The 12,214-nt window shown below is 36.8% G+C and overlaps 1 protein-coding gene across 3 annotated transcripts in view; it reads right to left on the bottom strand.

Annotated features, from left to right (window-relative positions):
* scn5lab (sodium channel, voltage gated, type V-like, alpha b) overlaps positions 1 to 12,214 on the bottom strand; it is a 719,364-nt gene that overhangs the window by 532,172 nt on the left and 174,978 nt on the right. The window lies entirely within an intron of this gene.

A 12,214-nucleotide genomic window follows, 5' to 3' on the forward strand; every position in this document is an offset into this window, starting at 1 on the left:
TCTTTACTGCAAAGCAGCAGCACTATAGATACAGTATGTGAGAAAACAAAAGTATCAGGAGAAAAATTATGGAAGAGTATGCAAACTCCACTTCAGCACTAACCACTGTGTCATTCAACTGTCCCTTAATTCATCTTATTTATTTAAAGTTACATAAGACTTTCAAACTTGCTTAATCAAAGTTTTCTTGGTTGTTGTATCCTAATGCAACCAAGTACTGGAAACAACCCTCAGATTATGTAAAAATATATAGTTTAAAATAAATCATTTTAAAAAATGGTAATCATCTGCAGGATTTCCACATATTTTAGATATAATGTTATCATCCATTTTCTGAATCTGATTTTTTTGTACTTGGTTTTAAGTCTAAAAGGATCCAGATGCTGCAGAATATGTATGTCAAACAATCAGCACTAAACAGGATTCCAGTCCATCGTAGGGTACATCCACAGACACGTTGAGATTAATCAGTTACCTAAAAAGCATGTTTTTTGCAATATACTAGAAAATATATAGTGAACATGCAAACTCTAAAGAACCAATGACTGACTCCCATCTCCTAAAACTGTTAGGGAACAGTGCATTATTAAAGAAAAATATTGTGTGAATCTACATATTTGCTAAAGCCTCCTCATCACTGCCACTGATGATAAAAAATGTCAAGCAATTAAGTCTTTTTTACATAAGGCCACCGAAGAAGGGCCTTAACACAGTATTGTACACACACCAAAAGATGCACATTTCCATTGCAAACGTATTACAGGAACATGATGACCCTTAAAGGACTAAGTGGACATTGCCCCTTTTGCAAGACTTCTATTCACACACAAGGCTTGTTAAGAATTGAGATTTAACATAAATACAGAATGCCAGCTGCACCACCAAATGCATTCCTGGGTGAACGGATGAACAACATCTGTACCAACACTTTGGTCACCACTGTACCTCATCTGATAGCAAAAGTGTAAATAACAGTTGATCTGGCACATCTGAAGAGACCCCTTCAGATGAAAAGAAGTCCAAAAGGACATTTGTTTTAGGTTCATTGTGAATTTCCCCTTGGGATTAATAAAGTATCTATCTATCTATCTATCTATCTATCTATCTATCTATCTATCTATCTATCTATCTATCTATCTATCTATCTATCTATCTATCTATCTATCTATCTATCTATCTATCTATCACCAAAAACTGAATTCTAGCTGGCTGTGATGGACAAAATAATGTGCCTATAAGCAGGCAGTGGATCTGTAACAGGAAGGGACCTTGGTCCAATCACCAGAGGTTTCACACTTCTTCAAAACCAGGTACATTCATCTCTTCTGTCTCTTTTGGGGAACTAAAAGCTGATGATCCATTCTCTTTAGGGTACCTGAAAACTGACAATCTGCTCTCTTTACAGTGAGAAGCAACCCATTCTCTGCAAAGCAAAAAGCTCACAAACTTTCTTTGGCTCAGAAGCTACTTTCCATAGAGTCTTGGAGCTGGATGTCTTAAACTAGCTCTAAGATCCAATATTTCATGCAAATTTCTGTGCCACTGACTGAGTCCAGTCTGAGAAGACATTACTTCAAGTAAGGAACTTTAGCAGTTACAGTCTTGTGCTAGAAAGTGTAATACCTTTCTCTATGCTGCTTCAGAGGACACAACAAAGAGCCTAACAACAAGCTGAGTAAGGCATCATCACACTACACCACATTTCAAAAATCAAAAGAAACATGCACTCTAATGCAAGAGTCCTCCACTTGATGCCAGAGCAACAACACGCAACTCCAGCAGCATCAGACATCATCCTCAAGGCCCTGTAATCATAAAATATTTTATCTGTGCCAAGATAAATCTGATGTCTAAATATCCAGTCTCCCCTGTTTTACTTATTTCTGTGTCACATCTGCGTTGCGGCCTGCTTTATATGTCGATATAATGTATATGCACTTGTCATATTTCTCTAATCCTTCTGTTTTCCATAAATTGTATTATTTTGTTTCTTAAAATGAGTGTAAGTTAGTTACCTTGATTAAGGTCTAATGGCCTGAAACCCCTCTTACAAAGAAAAGTAAGGAAAATAAATTGTGTGCCTTTCCATATTATCTGATTAATTGATGGACTAATATTAATCAATCAATTCTTCTTCTCACATTAATACACATTGTCCATACTCTCCACTATAGGATTTCTTTGCTACTTCCTTTCTGGTCCGCAAATATGTAAGAATGACTAAGATGTAGTATGCTGTAGACTTTAAACTTGCCCAAAAATTACGAAAAAAACTAGGCTTCATATGTGGTATCAGCAAGCAAAAGATAAGGAAACATCACTGCCCTCAGTCTGAAGTTGCATGACTTGTAAAGGTACAATTGGTCTAGGGAGGGAGGGGGTCACATTTTCTACAAATGGCAGAACATTACTTATACACACCTCTTCTTTCAGTATGCCACAGGAGTATGTGCGGGTGTGAGTGTGAAGGTCCTTTATCTGAATCTTTTTCTTCAGTCCAGGGAATCACAAGTGAGAGTCTATGCCAGTAACAATAAGACCAAACGTGGCAAACGGATCAATCCACACACCATTGTGCACAATCAATTGGCTTAGTGATGGCTATCTATAATAGTATTCCATTAGACTAGATTGAAACTTTAATCACTAGAGAAAACCCATACAAAATAACTAAAACATGCAAACTAAATACAAATAACACATAGGAAAAATGTAAAACAGTTTCCAAGAATTCAGACTTGAAAATACTGTGCCCACCATATAAAACATCAGTCAAATAGTGGAAAGTTCACTAATTAAATATAGGACAAATTAATCCAGTGTCATTCACAGAAGAAATCCAAGCACCTGGACACTACCTACTTAAGCAAGAACATGCAAATTTCTCATAGACAATGACTTAGCTGGAAATTTCCCACTGTCTTGGAGCAGTGAGACAATAACACAAACCCTTCTGCTTGAGTGAGTCCTAGTGTCAGAGGAGACAGACACTAAGCAAAGTGAAAAAAGCTTAAACAAATGCCAGATCTTTATGGAATACCATCCTGAGTATTAGGTGAGGTAGGTACAGTGGACTTCTCCAAAATTTCCCTACTAGCACAGCCTACTGCTTTAGTCATATGTAAGACAACTCCCATTAATAATTTTGTACATAGGAACTACCTGCTTAGAAATCAAAACTCTCTTCAATTACAATTTAAAATCATAAATATTATAAAAAATATTTGTTTTCTGTCTTGAAAGAAATGTACATAAATCACCGTGCTCTTTAAGATCCTGAATAGTGTATATATAATTGTAGTATTACACTTGAAAGACAAACAGATCTTTTTTAAATCCATTGATTTCTTGATGCATTTCTGAATCATCTTCCTTTCATACTTCTTAAGTGCCTTGTAAGATACTGTATTTTCACTCTAAGTTAAAAAGGCATATTCTACATGATACTTCCACGTCTTAAAAAGAGTCTCATTTTGCTGGACATCATAGGTTCTTCAAGGAAATGACAGCTACTCCGTTTCTAAAGTAATTCAGCTAATGCATCAGTGGAGTGGTATTTTTGCAGCAGGCATATCTGTGTCAACTTAAGGCTCCAGGGAAGTATGTTGAGTGCTCAGCCTTGCTACTGTTTATGGGGAGTTTGAATGCCCTCTCTGTATCAGTATGGGTTTTACTGGTAGTGATTTATTCCTACATCTCAAAGAAATGCACACTTGAATCAACTGTAGGTTAACCAATTTTTAGTGATTGTCCCTGACAACTGACTGTCATCTTTTCCATAAGTGGGACCAGTTATACACAACCATAACTATAAAGTGAAATAAAATCGCTCAAAAACTGAATGGATAGGTTTACATATCAGTCAGCACAAAATAATAGGGATTAGCAATACTGCCTAACAGCATAAAGTACCAGTGATCAACTGTTCTTTATAGCTCCAGGAACCTGTTCAGATTTGAAAGTTCTCCCAATGTCCTAAAGTTTTTTCTCTAGATTTCATCCAATTAGACAAGGAACACACATGAAATGCATGTGTTCCAAATAACAATATTATTTCCCATATACAACTCCAGGCACCTCACACCAAGATAAACAAGGCTTGAGCTTGGACAGCTTTTTGCCTGAGTTGAGCTCTGTCACTAGGAGGGATGGGATATCAGGCTGCTTGCTGCTTGTGCTGATTGACACATTTGGAAAACAAAAGACACTGATGGAGAGGTGCAAAGGAATTTAAGGTGGATCGGGATTACAAGTTTTTTCGTAGGCTTCAGGGATTCTAGTGTTAAGATTAATGAGTGATTCCAAAGATGTTCAGCATAGCTATTATCTGTGAGCACATAATCACTGTCTTCACCAGAGGCTTTCAACAGACACCCTGACTGCCCACAACCCTATAACAGAAAAAAAGTGTTTCCAGAAGAAGCATTTAAAATACTAAAATAATATAAACTTGATCAAGATCGCATCCTGAAGTTCCTTAGTTAACACCATTTAAGATCATACAGTATACTGTAAGAAGCCATGCCACCTCCAATCACTGAACTATTCTCTGATAATGCAATATTCATTGCAGCAAGTCAGGGACTATCCCAGCAACTTTGTTTAACATTAGGCAGGCTGCCAATAAGATGAATTAATGAAGAAACTTAATTAGTTTAGTGCTTTGGGCTAAATAATTTAGAATTAAATGTTAAAAAACATATACACATTAATTTGTGGTGTATGTTAGATGAGACAAAAGATCACACTCACTGTTATACTTAAGATCAACTGCCATAAAGCTGTAAAGGTAGTAGAGAACTTAAAGTTTCTTAATGCCACCATTCCCAGAACTCCAATATAAGAGTACATGACATCTATTATGGTCAAGAATGCTCACCAACGGCTGTTCTTTTTGAGTGTCACTGGAGGCAATGGTCCTTTTTCACAGGAGTATTATTAAAAATGTTTCATTCTTCACAGTTATGATTGAAAAAATCTACACAGTGTCATGCACTACATAGAAATCACTGGCTGGCACCTCTGCAGCATAATTTCACTGTGCTTTTCCTGATTTCATAAAATTACATTTCTGTAGGCTGTGAAATACAAACGTAGCATCTTCTACATTAATTTAATCAATATGTTTTAAGTGTGTTTTTGTTAAAGTGACTGTTTGGATGATTTTGGGGAATGATGAATGTTGTTGGTGAAAAGAGTGTTGGACAGATGATTGTTAAGATAGAAACTGAATCTGTGATGATGAATGTTGTTGGTGCATATGTCCCACAAGCTGGGTATGCGATAGATGAGAATGAAGATTTCTGGAGTGAACTGGATGAAGTAGTGGAGAGTGTACCCAAGGGAGAGAGACTGGTGATTGGAGAGGATTTCAATGGACATGTTGGTGAAGGGAACAGAGGAGATAAGGAGGTGATAAGTAGGTATGGTGTCAAGGAGAAGAATCAGGTCAGATGGCAGTGAATTTTGCAAAAAGGATGGACATGGATGTGGTGAATACATATTTCCGAAGAGGGAGGAACATAGGGTGGCATACAAGAATGGAGGAAGATGCACACAGGTCGATCATATCCTATGCAGGGGGGTCATTCTGATGGAGATTGGAGACAGCAAAGTGGTGGCAGGGGAAAGCATAGTTAGGCAGCATAGGATGGTGAAGGATGATGTTGGCATCAAGAAGAACAGGAGAGTGAGAGCAGAGGAGTAAATAGTGGAAACTGAAAAAGGAAGGCTAGAAAGTTTAGTTCAAGGAGGAGGTAAGAAAGGCACTGGGTGGAAGTGAAGTGTTACCAGATAGCTGGGCAACTACAGCAGAAGTGGTAAGGCAAATGGCTAGAAGGGTGCTTAATGTGACATCTGGACAGAGGAAGGAGGACAAAGAAACCTGGTGGTGAAATGGGAAAATATAGAAGAGTTTACAGAGGAAGAGGATGGCTAAGAAGAAGTGGGATAATTAGAGAGATGCAGAAAGTAGACGGGAGTACAAGGAGATAAGGTGTAAGGTGAAGAGAAAAGTGGCGAAGACTAAAGAAAAGGCGTATGATGAGTTGTAAGAGAGGTTGGCTACTAAGGAGGGAGAAAAGGACCTGTACTGATTGGCTAAACAGAGAAACCAAGCTAGAAAAGATGTGCAGCAGGTTATGGTAATAAAATATAAAGATGGAAATGTACTCACAAGCAGGGAGAGTGTGTTGAGCAATTGGAAAGAGTATTCTTGAGAGGTTGATGAATGAAGAGAAAGAGAGAGAGAGAAGGTTGGATGATGTTGAGATAGTGAATCAGGAAGTGAAACGGATTAGCAAGGACGAAGTAAGGACAGCTATGAAGAGAATGAAGAACAGAAAGGCTGTTGGTCAAGATGACATACCTGTGGAAGCATGAAGGTGTTCAGGAGAGATGGTAGCGGAGTTTTTAACTAGATCGTTTAATGCAATCTTAGAAAGTGAGAGGATGCATGAGGATGCCTAGGAACAAGACAGAATACATGTGTGTGAATGAGAGAAAGGTCAGAGGAATGGTGAGGTTCCAGGGAGTAGAGTTGGTGAAGGTGGATGAGTTTATATACTTGGGATCAACTGTACAGAGTAGCAGGGAGTGTGGAAGAGAGGTGAAAAAGAGAGTCCACGCAGGGTGGAGAAGAATGTCAGGAGTGATTTCTGATAGACGGGTACCAGCAAGAGTGAAAGGGAAAGTCTACAAGACAGCAGTGAGACCAACTATGTTATACGGGTTGGAGATGGCGACACTGACAAAAAAAACAGAAGACAGAGATGGAAGTGGAAGTCAAAGATGCTACGGTTTGCATTTGGTGTGGCAAGGATGGACAGGATTAGAAATGAGTACATTAGAGGGCCAGCTCAGGTTGGACGGTTGGGAGACAAAGTCAGAGAAACGATTGGTTTGGTCATGTGGAGAGGAAAGATGCTGGGTATATTGGAAGAATGATGTTTAGGATGGATCTGCCAGATAAGAGGAAAAGAGGAAGGCCTAAGAGGACGTTTATGGACATGGTGAGAGAAGACATTCAGGTGGTGGGTGTAACACAGCAAGATGCAGAGGATAGGAACATATGAAAAAAAGGTGATTCGCTGTGGAAACCCCTAAAGACAACAATCGAAAGAAGAAGAAGATGATTATTGTTGCCCTTGTGTTATAGGTTTTAAAAAATATTTTATCTACATGCACTTCACCAAATAACATTTTATACAATTGAAGTTATTGTGGGAATAAACTAAAGCAACCCAGGATGGAATGCTAGTCCATAACTGTGTGCACACCTACTCTCAATAACAATATATAGTGACTTTAAAAAGTAATCAGACCGCTTAATTTTTTATCATTTAGTTATCCTGCCGCCTAATGCTAAAATGATTTGAATTCATTTTTCCCACATCAAACAACACTCAGTACCATAGAGAACTTTAAAAATAAAAATTCAAATACCACATTGACTGATGTATTCAGACCTTTCGGTACAACTCTTGAAATCTGGCACAGGTGCATCCTATTTAATTAATCATTACTGAGAACTTGAGATTTTTCTACACCTTGTTTTCAGTTGATTGCACATGATTAGGAAAGGTACACAATTGTAATTAGAAGGTCTCAATATAACAATGTGTATTAGAGCAAAAACCAAGCCATGAAGTCAAAGTCTGCAGCATTTAATGTTCCTAAAAACACATAATTCCTAAATGGAATAAGTCTGGTACAGTCATGACTCTTCCTAGAGCTGTCTGCATGAGCAATAAGCAATAAGGGAAGATGGGCATTGACAACAGAGGGGACTAAGAACAAAATGATCAGCCTGGATGAGCCCAGTAATCTGGGCTTGAAGACAGAGTGGTCATACAACACATGAAAGAATATTTGGAGTCTGCAAAAAGGCATCCAAAGTACTCTCAGACTATGAGAAACATGATAATCGGTTCTGTTGAAACCAAGATTAAACTGTTCAGCCTGAATTCTAAGCACTATGTCTAGAGGAAACCAGGCATTATTCATCACCTATACAATACCAATTCAACAGTGAAGCATTGTGGTAGCAGCATTACATTGTGGGGCTGTTTTTCCAGGCAGGAACTAGAATACTAGTCAGAGATGGCAGAAAGTTGACCAGAGCAAAGTACAGAGATATCCTTAATTAAAAACTACACTGGAGTAGCCTGAACCTTAAATTGAGCTGAAGCATCACCTTCCAACAGGACAATGACATTAAGGACAAAGCAAAGACAACACGAGTGGTTTCAGGACTTCAACCCAAGTGAACATCTCTGGAGAAACCTGACAATAGCTGTCCGCTGAAAATCTTTATGCAACCTGACAGAGCTTAAAATGACCTGTAGAGAAGAATCGCAGAAAATCCCCAAATCCAAGTGTGAGAAGCTTTGAGCTTCACACGAAGAAAAACTCCCAGGCCATAATCACAGGTAAAGGTGCGTTAACTAAACCTAAGTAAAGGGTCTGAAAGCTTGTGTCAATGTGAAATTTTAGTTTTTTTATTTTTAGTACATTTGAAAAAGATTCTAAAATCTTGTTATTTTCTTTGTTATTCTGAGGTAATGAATGTTGGTTGAAAAAGAAAAAAATGAATTTAAATTAATTTAGCATAAGGTTGCAACGAAACAAAAAGTAAATAGTTCTGAATACTTTCTGAAGGCACTGTATAAACACCAACTGACTAAGCACATGTTTTTCACGTGTTGTCCATAGCTCAACTCATTACTTTTAAATTAAATTAGCATACTATAGCCATCTCAAAACCACTACACCTAATTCAGGTCTCAGAGTGCTTGAGTTTATTCCAGCAGCATTATGCCAAAGGTAAAACCAGCCCTGGGCATAGCATAAGCCCATTATAGGATCCACAAACCAGACCTCACATGAAATACATTTAGAATTGCCAATTAACCTACAATGCATGTCTTTGGCATGGTGGAGGTAAACTGGTGGACCCAGAGAAAAAACAAAACAGACACAGGAAGAAAATGCAAACTTTACACAAGCAATGACTGGGCACAAGATCTGAACCCTGGAAGCTGAATTTATGAGGTAGTGGCATTAACAAAAATAAATGTATTTTTATTTATTAAATTAGAAGATATACAAACACAGGTATAAAGCTAAATGTTATAGTGATAATCACTGCCTCCTAACAGCTTCAGGAGACTGGATTTAAATATTAGCTAAGCCAGTATATTCTTGGAATTTGATTCTCCACCCTGTCTCCATATGGGTATTTCAGAAGGCAATACTCCTAAGAAGAAAGAGCAGGTTAAGTTCATGATCAACTCAAAACTTTTTGCTAATGTGTGCATGTGCCTTGCAATTGACAGTAGTTCCTTCTAAGGCTGCTTTTTGTCTTATGCCTGACACTGAAAGGATTTGCTATGTAACTTGTTTAGTTCCCCAGTTGGATTCAGTGATAAAGAAAGTTTGAAAATGAATGGATAAAAAGTTACTGTAAATAGGGATAGTCATAATTAAAACAGGCACACAGAGAAATTACATGAAGTCCAGGGCTGCGTGATGGACTTGAAACTTAAGTCAATACATTCAAACCATTCCACACTTGCATATTACACCTAATGCAACTAAGCTCTAGCTACTTTAAAATAAACGCCATGTACTTAATTTAATCACAGCAGCTAGGAACAAATAAAAAACCTAATGTCTGATCATACCATTAGGAAGGTGCTACGAGGCGTTTTTTCAGATTTACATGGCAACTTATTCTGCAGTACCAGTACATGACCACTGTCACGTAAATTACTTTCTCATCTTATGAGTTCCTGTGTGTCGACATATTTATATACTTACCTGAAAAGGCAACTAAGGCAAAACATACTGTATATAATCAAAATGAGCACAAACAAAAGGCAGCAGTGCCTCTCTTTAGGTTACTTATTCAGTACCATTCATAAAGCATGACAAGTTAAGCTACTGTTGGATATGTTTTCTTTGCATATCAAACAGCCAACTGCAGCTGTGCCTTTTTAAATGTTTACAAATTTCCTCTATTTTACACAAATGCAGTCATCCACCCAAGATTGACATCTTTGTTCATTTTCATCTGCACATGGCTGTTTAGACAAATAAATATCATTTCACTTTTTTTCTGGGCCTGAAATGTTTTTTTAAGTTACCAAGACCCCTTAGAAACTCTATTACTTTCAAATAGCATCTGAGCCAAAAAAATTACACAGAAAGATCAATGTTGGTAAATCCATCCATACATACATTCTTTTTCAAATTTGCTTAATCCAGTGCAGTGCTGCAGGGCATAAAGAAATGTCCCAAGGCAGGAACCAGTTTTGACTGGGCACCAGTTCATCACAGGGCAGACTCACACATTCACATCCAAAGTTATCAGCTAACCTGACTATCATGACTTTGATGTATGGGAAACAACAGAATCACCCAAGCAGGCATCAGATTTGTATCCAAACTCTTGGAACTTTAAAGTAGCAGTATTAACCACTGTGCCACTATGCTATCCACGCTGACAAGTAATGTAGATGTTTTCTTTGAAATAATTTAGTGATGTATTGAGCATAAAAATGTACATTGTGAGAAGCTATTGTGTCAAAGGACAGTCTCCTTTCTCAAGAGTAAAAAACCTAAGGCTTAAGAAAACTATCATACTTCTCATGTATACAGAAAAGACTGATGTATAAGTGAAGAACAAATGCTGACTGTGTCCATTCAGGGAGCTCTGTTTATAATTCCTCAGCGCAGTGATAAATTCAGGTCTAATACTGATTGATATTCAACAGTCTCGAGATACATATGATCAACTACACTATTATTTTATTCATCTCATGAATTTACTGGTATTCACTCAATTGAATTGTCAGATGACATTGATTTCCTGGACTGACACCATTCATACATGAAAGAAACAAATATTTAGCACAAGCCAGCTAAATCAGAAAAAAAAAAAATTAAGACACAAATTAAACTATAACTGAAAACTAATACAAAGCAGGAAGGATTTAAAGACATTTACCACTGAATCTTCTACTGTTTCTATAAGCATAATTTCTCCCTAATGAGTGCTGAACACAACTCACTTCTCTGCTCCTCTCATAACAACAAAAAGAAACATTTCCCATCAGGAGGAGAAGAACCTGAGTAACAGGCAGTTGTGATGTGTGTAACCAAAACAAGGCTTTGTTTGTAAATTAGTTATATACTCATCAATGATACTATCAGAGTGTCTCATGATTTGCACACTAAAATAGATGTTTTCTCAATGCATATTCTGTAAGGTTACGATAATAGTGTGTGTATTTGACCTGGAAAAGTTTCAAACCAGAAATCAAGGGAAATAAATATGCATATTTTTTTTTACTATATTTAAAAGAAGTTGGAAAAGACTATTTACGAAAATAAGCACAGACTTAAGAAATTTAAGAACATTCCTAACAGTATTTCCAAATTTTATTTAAAACAGCAGAAATGTTACCTAATAAATACATTTAACTTTATTCTGCTTTTTATTATTATAAAATTCATTTTTACTGAAAATCTTAGTACATTAAATGCTAGTAAAACCTGCATGTATAATTAAAAATTAAATGAAAGTACAGGTGGTCCTTACAACATCTTGACTTACAACGTTTCGAGTTTACAACGCTCACTCCCATAAAAACTTAAAAAAATTGAGACGTGAGAAGGAATAAAGGTAAGGATTTTTTTTTCACACTCATTTTTTCTGTTACTACAGTACAGTGTACAGTATATGTATGTCCTTTTCTTTTTTCTGTGGCTTAGTTGTGTTTTTATGATCTAGATTATGATTTTGCAAATGTGTTAGGACAGGTAAGTGACTTTGGCTAGGGTGTGTTTTGACTTACACCAAAATTCGGGTTACATCATTGTTGTAGGAACGGAACTGTGTCGTAACCCGAGGACCCCTTGTATAATTAAAATAAAGTACCATGGCATAAAAAAAGAAATCAGAAAATTACATGCAATTTAACAGAATAGTTACAATATTGGCCACTAAAATGTCATGCAATATATATACAGAAATAAATATACTGCAATATATATGGAAATATTTACAAAGAATTAAACACTTTGTATAAACAATATAAACTAATTTTGGTATTTGCAAATCAAGAATTTGTAGTATTCAAATAACAGACGGGAAGAGACAAAATTCAAGTGACAAAAGAAAAAATTGTAATATCCAAGTACAATATTTCAG

Source organism: Polypterus senegalus, chromosome 5, assembly GCF_016835505.1.
Source record: "Polypterus senegalus isolate Bchr_013 chromosome 5, ASM1683550v1, whole genome shotgun sequence".
Classification (NCBI taxonomy): domain Eukaryota; kingdom Metazoa; phylum Chordata; class Cladistia; order Polypteriformes; family Polypteridae; genus Polypterus; species Polypterus senegalus.